This window comes from Apteryx rowi, unplaced genomic scaffold (genome assembly GCF_003343035.1).
Source record: "Apteryx rowi isolate R43461 unplaced genomic scaffold, aptRow1 scaffold_289, whole genome shotgun sequence".
NCBI classification, from domain to species: Eukaryota; Metazoa; Chordata; class Aves; order Apterygiformes; family Apterygidae; genus Apteryx; species Apteryx rowi.
The window spans coordinates 170,388-184,715 of NW_020449296.1; positions in this window are offsets into that span (position 1 = coordinate 170,388).

The window sequence follows — 14,328 nt, forward strand, 5'->3', positions numbered from 1 at the left end:
GACAGGCAGTTTCATACAGCTGCAATGCAGCTCTGTCCCTCAGTGCCACTTCAGCACTAAGCATATGTGAAGACAAGGAGAGATCCATGGATCTTCAGGGAACAGATAGCTACTGCATTACCTGAAGCATCACCCAAAGGCCTGGGATTTACTTGTTTAAACTTTTTGTGGTTTCCRTTATATATTGCTTTGACATTGAGTTATCCTTACCAGGAAAAACTCAGGTGGCACTTCAAGACAATTCCTTTAAATACTGTGTTACATCTATTATGCTCAGAAATACTTTAACTGTATTTCCAAGTGCATATATATGTGCACACATATCTGTACTGTCCCTTCTCCAGGTTACACATATAGCCTGCAGGGAAAAATACTGAAGCAACCTGCTGCTTTCCATGAAATACTCTCTTGTATCAATGATATTTTAAATATTTTATATTATTAGTTTCTATAGTACTTTTATTGTATTATTATAGCTTTTGCCAGCTGCCATTTACCAGACAGCAATAAGATGGCCCATCTTTGAGAGGTCAGCTGGAGCTCAGGGAGGGTCAGAGGGACATTCTCTCCAGGGCTATACAGCAGCGCCAGCCTCTCCGTACCTGCACACTCCCAAAAGGTGACACAAGCACACCGGAATATATTACGCTGAAGACTGAGACTGGGTGACTTCTTGACCTGTCCTACCTCACGTTCTGTGAGCTCTAATGAGGAAACCTCTGACTTATGGCRAAGGAGCATGGAGTGACTCAGGGCAGAGTCAGAAAGGAAGAGCCATCTCATAAAACAAGGCCCAAGGACCTAGTTTATTGAGAAGAGAGAACCTGGCTCCCCTCTGAAACATCAAATTTTTGCTAATTAACCAAAGATCTTAAATGGCTGCTCTAATACCTACTGCCATACATATGCACAAAACTATTAATTTCCCTGAAGATCCCCCGAAAGGAAACTGCATGACATATTCATCAACAGTTTGCACCTGAATTGCAGAATCACCTCTATGCTAAATAAGCAGTATATAACATGGCTCTGCCAGCACAGCATAGACTGCCAGGGCCTGGCACTGACAACCTTTGCTTTTATTCAGTACAAGTTTATTTTATGTTGGATTGTTCTGTTCTCTGTTCTCCAGGTGTTTGAAGGAAATGCATGTTCCTTTGCACTCGCACAGCTGAGAACAAAGGCCTGCATTATTCTCATCTCTGTGCACGCAGACAGGCTTTTAAGTAGTGAATTCCCATTAACTTCAATGGAAGTTTTGCACATAAATCCCTCTGCAGCCAAATAAAAGAGAGGAATAATTTGATGGGTGTACAAGGCCTTCAGGATATGATGGCAGTGTTAAGCAGGACATGTTCTTCTCCCAAAAGCGCTACAACAATTTAAAAAAACACAACCTGGAGGGGGAGAACACAGCAGCAGCTCCTAAGTCAGTGAGAAATCCAGAGACAAGGTACAACAGTGCACGCAGCCACAAAGGTGCTAGGGGTATAGCTCCGATCCGAGGTTAATCATAACTATTTCTCCTATTGGGGTGCGATGTAGATCACAGAAGATCCTTATATAATCAAGGAGATACATGGAGAGGGAGGCAGGTTTTCATATTAAACACGCTATTCCCACTGTTACCATTTGTCCTACCATGTTTGGTTTTCTTGTGTGGCTCACAAGATGAAACTAGTTGTGAACCCTGCAAGAGGAAAAGGCATCTGCTATTTCTGATAAAATCAAAAAGGTTTTCCCAGTGTATCTCCAGAAGGCTGTGACACACACAGCCTGAAGCTAGGAATGTGCTAATGAAGGCACACAACAAAAAACTTAATCAAAGAATTGCAGAGATGAAAGGGAATTAAGTAAGGTAGCAAAAGTACTATGTGGTACCGAATACCAAGTCAGGCGGAAATAAAGAAGGGAATTTTCTTAACAAGGAAGTAAAAAACCCGATGGCAATCTGGCATGGTGTGGCACAGAAAGAAAACTTCAACCTTTGCTCACACGTCCTCTGCTCCAGGAAAGGGGGAGGAGACAGCAGCCATCTTCGATAATTTTCAGCTAATGACAGGACATCCCAACTGAAAATAAGACATACAGTATAAGCTACATGCAGGCTAATGCAGCCAACAAGGAACTGTGCTGTTAAGCATAATCTTCAGAGTCTCTTTTGTTATTTTAGGGGGTTTTGTTCCATCTTCCAKTATTTACAAATCTGCATTTTTAACTTTCATGCAAATTTGAATCTTGGCAAGTGATACAGCATTCCTTATCCCAGACATGGAGAATCTCAAAAGTGCAGTTCTGCAACATCTTTCCCACAGCCCAGATCCAGATTAGGTTACTACCCCAGTACCCAAAGTGTACAGCTGCCAGTTTAGTTGTTTAGGCTAGTTTGAAAGCTAGTATTGCAGGGCTTGAGTGAAGAAGAAATGTTTTCTAAGGACGAGTAATATCTGGACAAGTTCCCTGGAATGAAGCAAAGTAGTAGAAAACACATGCAATCCCTATGGATATTTGCAACAGTGGTAGCAACAGCAACAGCAATCTCTTTCCTCCTGGAAAGAGAAAAATGGGATTAGCTTTGGGGTGGAGAGTAGCACACAGAGATTCAAATGGCTTAGATACAGGTCTGAGGGCTCTTTGAAAGTCATCTGTTGAACAGGGAGTGTTTGCCCAGAAAGGCACAGCTTCATTCACATGGGCATGGATTTGCTCCCGCACTGAGACTGCTATTTTGGACAAATACCATTTTGGCCAAAGGAGAAAAAGCAGCATAAAACACAAAGGGGTCAGGCAAAGGTAGTGTCCCAAGTGAGTTTGTGTAGAACATTTGGGAAGAGAGTTACACTACTCTAAGAAAAAGTGTCGAGAAGAAATTTTGTTTGTAAACCAAATAAAGAAAAGCACTTGTTACCCTGRCTAGCCCATCTGCAGTACAGCTCTACAGTTAACCAGAAGGGAAATTGTGGTGATAATCCAGAAAATGATGATCTTGCCAGAGCAAGCAGCCAGAGTCAAAAGTARAGTCTGGTGATCAGCAGTACCTAGAAAACCTTTTTGGTGTGTGGCAAGCTAGTGGGTAGCAGGTCTATACCTTGAGAGTCCCCAATAAGTTTGTGACAAGAGGCAACCATCCCAGAGAGACATGACATGTAAATAGACCAAAGTGTATATTGCTTCATTAATCAATATCTGGAATGACATTGCAGGATTATTTCAATTTATACAGTGAATGTAGTTGTAAAAGTTCCAGAGTAAAGTTTGAAGTATTTGCTTGGTACAGATGTTGCTCAGAATGGCTCTAAGACAAACTCCAACATTCAAAGGCTGGGAAAGGAGGCACCCAGGAAAGAGATTCTGAGGGTTTGTTGGGACCTAGGCTGTATCACAGGTAATCTCCAGGAGTTACTGTCAATTAGTGGTGTAAAGTTTTTGAAACAATTTCTTGAAAGCTGGTTTCAGTCTCCGGCTCATCTTACAAGTGTCCTAAAATTTTGATCTGGTTTTTCTATTTTTGGTTCATATTTCTAGTCTTTTGTTTGTTAAAGAAACAATAAGGGGCCTCCCTGGAGCCTCTTACAAGCACTGATAGAAGGGACACAAAGAAAGAAGAAGGTACTTAGAGTTTGTGAAGATAAGGTAGCAGAAGCAAAAGGATTCACATGCAAAAAAGAAAATTTAGAATCATATTAGGATGAAGTAAAACAGYCCTAAAGTCAGACCTAGACTGAAAGACAAACACACTTCTTGATAATTATAATCATAATGAAAAGCACTGGAAACCAGTGAGTTTAATGTGACTGCTTAGAGGTAAGAGTTTATGTTTCATATGACTGCAGTCTCAGGACTCCTGTCACGTTTATAGGTAAGTTTAAGACAGGCAGTTGAAGCATTCAGTGGTCTTGCAGCTGAAGAGGATGTTACTCAGAGTAGTCAAGGTTTACAGCCCCGCAAAAAAACACAAACGATGTTACTTGGAGTAGTCATGGYTTACAGCCCCGCAAATAAACACAAACCACCATCAATTTCAGTTTATGCTCGTATGACAGTTCCTATAAATAACAGCAGCTCAGGAGATGTGCATCTGCGTGGTTGACCTTGCTATGAAGGCTCAGCCTTCAAGAGATGTTTGAGATCATAACCACTCCAGCCATCCCAGCCCTGTGAAAATGAGCCAGAGCCCTTAGAAATAAACCCTCTGTGGTAGAGTCCGATTCCTCTGAGTCTACAGCACACAGCACCAAGGGCAGAGGGGTCTCCTCTGCTTAGGGCAGCCAGTCAGTGCTGCAGCAYTGAGAGGAAGAGAAAACCAGGGAGAATGATCCTTATTAGGATGGAATACAGCAACATGTTGCAACCAACCATAGTTTAAGCAAAAACATTGTTCTCGCTCCCCTCACTCTTGTATCAATATTCTTTATACTGTTGAAAATTTGAAGCTGTAGATTTAGGATGGAAAAGTAAGCTAAATCTTATTTGTTCAAGAAGTGAAATGCCAGGTGGAGAGAGCATTGGCAATATGCCTGACAATGCCAACAACAGTATAAATTACACACAACAGCTCTTATCAAAAGGCAGTGAAAAGAAAGTAAAGGTCTTAATGTTAAACTGCTAAGCAATCCAGATGGTCACTGAAATTGCAACCAATAGTAGCCAAGAGTCCCAATAAACTAAGGATCATATGAATAATGAAGTAGGAAGGAAGCAATGCAATGAAAGTATAATATTGTAAATAAGGTCTCCAGGCAAGCTGAAAGCTGCACAGGCCCCTGGACTGAGTGGGGGAAAGTGAGAAGGAGCCTTGTTCATCTAGGGGTTACTTACTGGCCCTGTCCACAGAGCACGCGCCTAGATTTGACCTTGGATTTACCATAATATTGTCCAGCCATCAGTCTTAGCATCTCACACTGCTATCCATCACTGGAGCATGTGAGAAAAAAGCAAAGTGTTCAGTGAACTGTGACTTACCTGATTTTCCCCCATTCAATGCTCCTGCTTGGGGCATGGCTTTGGAAACACTGGTAAACTGCATAATTCAAATGTTTGAGGTGGGAAAGTCTGTTTTAAGTATACTCCAGGATCTACAGACAGTCGAGTAGAAGTCACCTCTCCAAGCTTCCCAGCCTTAGAGCACTAACAAGTCTAGGGGTCTCAGGTGGATTTACCTCATCACCGCTATATCCACTTACATGTGTACAAGAGCCTAATCCTGCTCCCCGTGCACCTGCAGTACTCCCACCTGCAGTCAGTGGTGAGCACTCGCTAACATTAACGCACTAGCAGTCAGTCCTAGATGGGACCCATTAGTGTGAGGAACTCCAAGGCCACCCAGACTAACCGCGGAGCATGCAGTAGCCTCCCTAGTGCAAACAACCTACCGCTTGTTTCTTGCACTGGGGATCTGTCTTGGCTGTTGAGGAATAACTATTCTCAGTGAGAATGAAAGCAAGTCTCCAGCCCGACACGACGACAGTTATACTCCCAGCAAACAGTGTGATTTACTTTGATAGCACCAAATTAACATACTTCACTCTTCCCTTCCTTTTAGGGGTTTTCTTTTTTTCTTTTTTTTTTTTTTTGCTTAAGCCCAGAATAGTGACTTACAGTAATGCTGAACTGTATGTAGGTCATGAATAAGCTAACAACTAGAATCAAAGCTGAAGTGCAATAAGTCGCACATTTTACTAGGAAGAGATCCACAGAGAATTTTTACCTCTAAGAAAAATAAGCCGTTCACTTGAGAGGAAGTAAACAGCTACATTTGTAATGTGAATGGCAGCATATTTTGCTCTGATGGTTTGCAGCCAAGTTACACTGATAAAGACAGTGTCTCTATCATCAATAGTACGGACTTAACCTTTCTTTCAATATTATTTTTGAGCCAATTTCTCATTTGCGAAGATATACATCAGGGTTAGTGCAACAAGTTAACCTTAGCTGAAAAAGGGTTCTACACCTGCTAGCCTCACTTAGCGAATCTCCTGCTGGCTTCTATGGGATCTTTGTCTGTGTCGGAGTGCCTGAATAGTCATGTGTTCGTGGACAGAGAGAGAAGAGCAATGCTGTGTGGTGAAAAATCCTACTTCCGCACATGGCTAAAATGATTTAATCATGGGCTGAGAGTCAAATCAGTATCGGATATGGGGTAAGGCTGGAAGAGTCCCTGTATCGGAGTAGCAAGGACTTGGGGGAGAAGAAGTCATTTTTTCTCTGTAGTAGAGAAGATACTTTGAATATGTTTCATTTAGTAAGTTTTCTAACATCATAATGTCTTTGGGCATCAGTGTGTTGGCCTCTTCTCTTTGCATAGTGTGGCACATATTAGTTTAATCAAACAAAAATAATGGTGCTCAGTAAAAGCATATCTAGGTGAAACCTAATGACCTGAGATATACGAGGGTTCTAAGCAAGTGATGCAAATCCTCCATTCTGGTCTTACCCTCCAATTTTAAAGGCGGCAAGATCATTATTTTCATTTAGTATACAACAGGCCACAGAACAACACTCATTGTTTTGCTCGTCTACCTATTTGAGCTAGAGCATATATTTTCCAGAGATAGTCAGTTATGATGCAAAAATCTTTTATGGTGGAGGCAAGAAGTTCCAGTGCTTCATGCCTTTACTGTTAAACCAAAATGCAATTGCCAGCACCAAGAGTAGAGAGAGCACTGAGCCCCCAGAGAAAGCAAAGGCCTGGCTCTCCCTTCAGATATTATAAACAGAGAGAGAACAGAGACCTAAATCCAAAGCCAGGAAAGTGAACCCATGCTTTCCCACTGATTTTGGAAGGCTTTGCTCTAGCCTCACTTCAACAGTCCCAACTCACCAACTTTTCATGTGTGGCTGACATAGTAAGACTGACACTACCTAAAGTAAACTTAAACCACAGGACTTACTTTCAAGAACCAACATGTACAGATGCAGAATAATCCAGTATGCTAAAGCAAAAAAAATACACAAGAAAAATAGCTGAAATCAAGGTTCCTACACAAGGTTTTACACTTTTCTTCTAGATCACATGAAGAAATTGGCCTACCTTGCTGTTCTGTGTCTCCTTTTCTATCTGGAGCTGTTTGTCAAGACAAGCATGAAGGAATTTTTCAGCACCATTCAAAAAGGTACAGTTTCTTTAAAAATCCCTAGGTGATTATTCAGCAGAGAATGCCAAGCTTCTTTCTAGCTCAGCTGCAAAGCTCTCTAGGGAACACCAYGCTTTCCAGGATCTGGAGGTAAACGCGGGCTGGGACACGCTGAATGTGATCCTCACGTCCCAGAAGTTACAGGATGTCTCGGTGTGCTTCATGTGCTCAATAAAAGCTGCAAGAGAAAAGGGAAAGTTCCTGACTCTGTGGGTGGAACATGGCACTGTGTTGCACTGAGTAAATAAAAAGCAATTGATCCTTGGACTAGTATATGACATCAGGTATAAATAAGGAATATACCACAAACAGGACTTTGTTTCATCCAAGAGAAATACAGCCTGAAAAACCTACTTGTGCATGCTGTTACAGCAAACCAGTAGCTAGAGATGTGAACAAGACATGTGCTCAACTTTCTGCAATCAACAGATGATAGATTTTCTTGGACAGCCCTCAGCTGGAGAATTTCAAACACAAAACATATTCTTCCCCAAAGGCCAGACATTTCATTATCTCCTATAAGGACTAAAATGTATGTAGCTTCCATGGGGCAATCCATTCTTTTAGGTTTTTATGGCACTGAGTACAACAGGATCCTGATTCAGGCTTCTGGCTGCCACGGTAATGCTAACAAAATATGTAAATTCAGCTTTTGACTCTAAAGTATTTAATTCAGTGCCCTCTTCAGCCAAAAAAAAGTTTGCAAAGAGAACTCTGAGACAGAGGAGAGCCAGAGCYAATCTAAAAAAATCACCTAAGTACAACTACAATAGGCTGTAGTATGAAAACTTAAGATTTTTTTAAAATCTTAATAATGGCATGTGTCAAGCCATACTAGCATTCCAGATTTCCCTGTTCAGTAATACAAGCTTCCAATGCTAATTCACAAGCTTTGATTTGCACTGGTAGGCATTTTTACCACCTGCTTTAGGTTTGATGACATCTTCTGGCTGAAAAATTCAGAACTGGTGTCAGGTTAAATAAGCAATGTTTTTTAAAGAAACAGATTTTTTTTTTTTTTTTTTTACTTTCCTTGCAACATGCCAAATTATTGAAGTGGAAGGCTTTTTAAAAGGTAATTCAGACCTCCTCGATCATCTTGTCTGGGATTTTTTGAGCTGTTTGTTCTCAGCCGATGAAAATAGACTAGTCAGTACCACTTCTGTTTATAGCCTATTTCAAATAAAATTTATTCTTTAGTTTTCAGTGCAGTAGATAGCACTACAAACACGGCAATGAAAGCTTCCTGCTTCATTGAAAATTCTTCCATTAGGTAATGGGCCATGGCTATGACTAACAGTGTCATGTGAACATCTGAAGAAGGAAGAACAGCAGTCTGAGCAAACACTGAAATGAGAGGCAAATCCATTCTCACATCTGTGGCAGATTATGGGCGAGTCTGTTAATACTGTTGTGCTTCTATTTTCTTATTCATGAAAGGGAATAATAGTTCTTCACTTCCTCAAGAGATGGAGTAGGATGCATTAATAAGGACTATGAGGCATTTAGAATCATATCAAGGACACCTCAGTACAAAAAAATTGTTAAGTTTCTCTCATGTAACGAAGGCCTAGGTTATCCCAAAGTCCTGGTAAAACCTCTTGRAGAAAAAAATGGGAATCTCACCTTCTCTGGGGGAAGAAGTGAATAAGCTTTTTTCTGCTCGCTTTTCAGTTCTTGTATTGGTTCGTGATACCATTTTCAAAACAGAAAAATCTCTTCTTAAGAAAAAAATAAAGGTGTCATGACAACACTGCAGAATTCAGGTTTAATATCAATAGTAACATAAAATACTCTGGTGCCAGCATTTTGACAGCTATGAGTCAGTATGCTAGTAGGAAAACTCTTACACAGAAGTCGGGATCATTCTTGGAAGATATGCAAAATTATAATTCTTTCCTGTCTTTGATGTTTCAGTCACTAAAATAAAAATAACTTAAAATTAACAATAGCTAACAATTTGGAACTAAAACTAGAGCTTGAGCTTAAACCTTTCCAAGCATGAGAATGAAAGCCCTTTGTTTGGAGTTAAAAAGCTATTGTTTAAGAATGATGTAATATTTAAGGGGAAGAGAAAGGCTACATGCTGCTGCCTAATGGAAAATCATTTTGCAAGAATTACTCACAGACTGCTCTTCCCTTAATCTCCCTCAGCTTTTTCCCAGAAGCTTTCTTGCAGAGGAGATCTTTCAAAAGTTGTTGTCCCCTCTACAAAATACAACAAAGCTGGGAGGGGTTTCCCCTCTCTTCCATCTTCTACCTGTCTCCAGGTTCTAGACTGTAGATGGTACTCAAAACCCATTTTCCTTCCCCTCGATGAATTCAGAGTCCTTGTTTGTGCACACTGACCCTGTTTCACCATCCCCAGTTTCTATTTTAGAAATATCTTGCTATGTTGTGGCCTGCTCTATAGCTGTAACATGCTGGGAAAGACACAAGGCAAAGGACGGATCTCTAATGATTTCCCAGGAAGACTCATCCTGCCGGTAATAAGCATCCTAGACTTCCTGTAATAAGAAAATTGATCGTGATATCATGACTGATGGATGCAAACACAGAAGAAAATGAGGTCTGGCTCTCCTGCAGATCCAAACAGGAGGACAAAACCAATCTCACTGAGGACTGGTTCTAAAACACAGAGGCATCCGTCAGCCACATGATTTCACTTAACATTGTGGACAAGGATCAGCCCTAATTTATTCTCTAGAACCTGCCATGCAGGCCTCAAAGACTATATGGATTGTCACTAATACATAAGTGAATGTTAAATATTTAAGAACATGTGATGGTTGTGTGTGAAGAGAAGCAGGCACTTTGAATTAAGAACTCATGCCTAAAGGCAGCTCAAAGCAGCTGGGCACAAATCTCAGTTCAGACAGACTGCCTATGCTACAGACCATCAGTTTAGTTCATAAGACAGGGAAACCACCTTAAGAAGCTCCTGTTTGCTCCCGTCCCTCAGAATGGGAAGTGATTCAGCAAAAAAATATATTTGTTCGCATTTTCAGTTGGATCAATTCCATCATCTAACTTACTGCCACAGTCACAAAAACAACATCAGCCCAACACGAACAGTGACAACAAGCTAGAGGGGGCCTGGTTAGGCCCATCTGTGGTTGCTGCAATGCCTGTGGAGCCGCAGGCTTACCTTTTTACACAGATACTTTCAGCAACTGAGTTTAAAACATGGCCTCACAAACACTTATGCTGGCACAACCCATGGGACTGTGATGCTAGGATCCAGGAGGGATTAACTTCTTAAACCATTTCATTGCTGAAACCAGTGTCTCATGGAAGTATAACTTCACATGTGGAGATGATACCAGCAAAAAATGCTCTCGTAGGCCTTTATGACATGGGCCAGATAGTGGATGTCTGCATCATTGCAGATGAGAACTGCTGTTGTTGAGTATTCAGCTTCAACTTGTCTTCAAAGACGTGATCCAAATCTCTGGAGGAACCTCCCATGTATATTCAAGACAGCTACCCAAACTCACTTGCAGAACTTAAAAGTCTCCTACTGAGAAATGTGCCAGCAGATGCTTCCTGACATTTAATGCTAAACACCCTATAATGAGGCTATAAACAGCCTTTCACTCCAAAACATATGAAGGAATAGCACAAGACCCAAGGGAGGGACAGCTCTGTAGAAATGCAGTTATTGTTACTGATTAGGATTCAGACAGGCCTCTCTGGCATTGTTAATTCTGGTTTGATTTGTTCTAAGTCATGTCAGATGTTTGTTGCACAAAGAGACTCCCTGATGCTTGCACCATGATCTAAAATAAAAATAAGACATGCAAGTAAAGAAAGAGTGTCACAGTCTGAGTCTAAAAGAAGCACATGGTCATGTAATCATTACAGCCCACTGCTGTCATGAGAGCTTCTGACCAAAGTTTCCATTTTAACTTTTGCAAGTAGTGCAGTTGTCACCTTCCAGTGAATTTCAGGAAGATTTATGCGCCTACATCCCTTTGGCTCCTGTGAAAAATCTCAGTTTCCCAGCAGTTTGTTAAAATACCACTGACATAACCTCCCAAGTGACAATTTTTGAGCCTTCTGGAGGAACTTAGTAGCTTCCACCATGGTTAAATACTCAGAGGGAAACCTTTCAGTTCTCTGAACGATCTTATTAGCTGTTAAATATAGAGACCGTATTAGAAGAAAAGAACATTAAAAGGCAAGTGATACATCTTTATAAAACATCAGCTAAAGAACAGTTACAACATAATCTGTTCTTAATAAGGGTGAAAATGACCCTCAGAGAGAAACTGAGGGCCTGCTCACAGCTCATATCATTAGAGGTATAACAAGGTATGTCAAGGCTTTGTACTGTGGTTCAACTTTATTTTTTCTGTGATTTAATTCATAGTTAACATCATTAACATTATAGGAGTTACTCTGAATTTACAACACTATAATAAATTAGAATTTGACCCCAAGCACCTAACTGTGTGAACAAGTAAAAGATCACAAAATGTGTGTTAAATTCATAGTCATTTAGTACACAGAAACTTTTACAACTGGAAACATTTAAAACATTATTGCAAATGATAATCAACATACCTTAGTTTAGCATCGTTCATCCTGAATTAGTCAGAGAGCTCTAAAATGTTACAAAATGCTTTCACTGAACTTTTATTTTATTATCACATTAATTACAATAAGAATCATTAATAGCAAAATAGTGCATGAATGAGTTCAAGTTCCTATCCCAAAAATGGGCAGCTCTGGCATAAAACTGGAGATAATGGAAATAAGAGAAAAAGGAGGCTTTACAGGACTAAGATGCATGTGTAGAATTCACTCCACCGCTATCAACAAGTTGGCTCTGTCATGAAGGGTTTTAACTCACACAGACAGACTCATATACAACAATACACATTGTAGCAGAGGAGAAATTTTGGCAAAGGCTTGCCAGAAACACAACGGTTGCCATATTTTCAGCGAAGGATTCACATTAACATATTCACTCAGCAAGACAGACCATGCAGAGTACACAAGACTCAATTCCCCCCCCTCCCYGTGGAACAAGATATCAAGGTCCATTTTCTGACCCAGCATAAGTTAGAAATGGAGCTACAATAGTATATGCTAGGCAAGGGTTGGCCCAGGTTTTTGAATTTTCCATGTGGACATCTCAAAACCGATACATTAGGCAATCAGTCAAAAGGGCCCCTAGCAAAACCGATGTGCAGAGCACAGTGGAGGAGAATACCTTCCATTGCTCAAATTCCTGTCTGGTTTTCACTTCAACACTTTCGGATAATTCGGTTTCCATCATCATGAGCTGCTCCCCCTGAAGGATTCCCTATGGCACTCCTCCTTCTTAAAGCACAACTCTCACTGGAGACAATTTGCAAAAGAGCTGTTAATCAGCCCGTACCTTAGCAAGGAGGCTGCAGAATGCATACCCTGCTCACTCCTTGCTTTCCTGGTCTGCTCCAGTCAAGCTTCTTGCCTCGGTAACAGTGGGAGCCTGGTACTGCCACAATGTCTCTTTACATGGCTAGTGCAAATGTCATCCAGATTTTGTTTCTTAATTATTTCTAGCAACATTATACAGGCTTTTGCACCGAATCGAGCAGAACGGTTCCCTCCCAAAATACTTCTGAGGCTGCTAAAATTCTGAGAGAGTTTTGGGGAGGGAAAATTAAGAAAGGACTATATTTTTTAGGATTTTTCCACATTCCCATGTTTTTCTGAGCACCTGAATAGTTTCCCCTCTGTTCTTGGGACAGTATGGGTTAAGATAACATCACAGACATACACACAAAATTCTGTTTCCCCAACAATATTACTTAGGCTTTTGAAGAGGGGCATCTGACAAGAAAAAGAGAAATGATTTAAAAAATGACACCTTAAAGTGAAGTTTAAATACACAGGGCAATAAGTTAAGAAAGGAGGCACATTTTGTTAACATTTTTCCCCTTTTCCTTGTGTGGTTGCTGAATCTCTGAGTATGTTCCCTTGCACACTGGGGACAACACATCAGTTGCTGAGAGATGCAAATTCAAAACCACTGTGAAGGCTCCCGCGATATCCCCTAGCTGCAGAAATACACCTTTGGTTTAGCTTTGCACAATCAAACTTCCTGTTATCTCCCATCTCCTGTCAAGAAAAGATAAAGGCTCGGTGTAACAGATGCCCTACTTACCTATGGCTTTGATCTCTCGCAACCCCCTGCTAGCAGGAGTTGGGAACAAGTCCTGACGGAGTTTCAGAGTACGGGAATTTACAACCYGGAGAGCCGCTGTGCTTTCCAAGGGGGCTGGCTTTCACACCACATCTGCGAGACTTCAAAGCAAAGGGGAAAGCTATTTTCTATTTACTCTTCCAGCTTCTCCCTCCGCTGCCTCCGGACGCAGTCAGCCGTCAAACCTTCGATGTTTCTCAGCACCGGCCCCATGCTGAACTTTCATGAACCAAATCTGAGTAGAAAACTCCCCTGGGATGAGGCCGTCTGCCACCTTTCTGTGCTCGCCCCACRGTGAGCCAAACCACCAGCACAGGGGGAAGGAGCACGGCTGCCAAGCATCACAGGTTTTGGGCAAATTTAACTGCTGTGCCTTGTTCACACTAAACCGGTCACCTGGGAGCACTTCCAGGTCTCCAAGCATAAACCACGGCCATAACCTGATTCCTGCCTGGCCGCATTTTGCCCTGCGACATAGTGTCTCCCCACTGGGTGTCATGCTTTGCACTTAAAGGAAACTTCAGTAAATACTGTTTCTACGTGGGGACACTCTGGATGGCAGTGCGGCACGCTTACACCATGTCTGCACAAGGGGAGGAAGATAGGGCCTTTCGTATATGCCAAACTGTACGCCCAGGAGACAGCAAAAAATCTGCCGTTGTTGACAGTAGTGCTTCCAGTGATGCCTTTAGTTCAAGTGGTACAGCTTTTTCCTTGATTTAATGCCTAACAGTCAACATAGGGACACATGCTGTGATTGCACAGCCAATCCTATCACTGCAAGCATGCATGAAGAGGCAGAAAAGTAGACTTTCACAGGAAATGGTAGAATGAAAATTAACCAAAGTTTGAGCAATTTTGATAAAAAATTATTTTTTCCTCATAACTGGATGAGCCATTGCTCTACATTCTCTATCATGGGCTTACTATGCTTGATATGAGCAATGTCTGTTCCAGACCTAGCCCTGAAAAACATAATACAGTTAACCAGTCCCACAG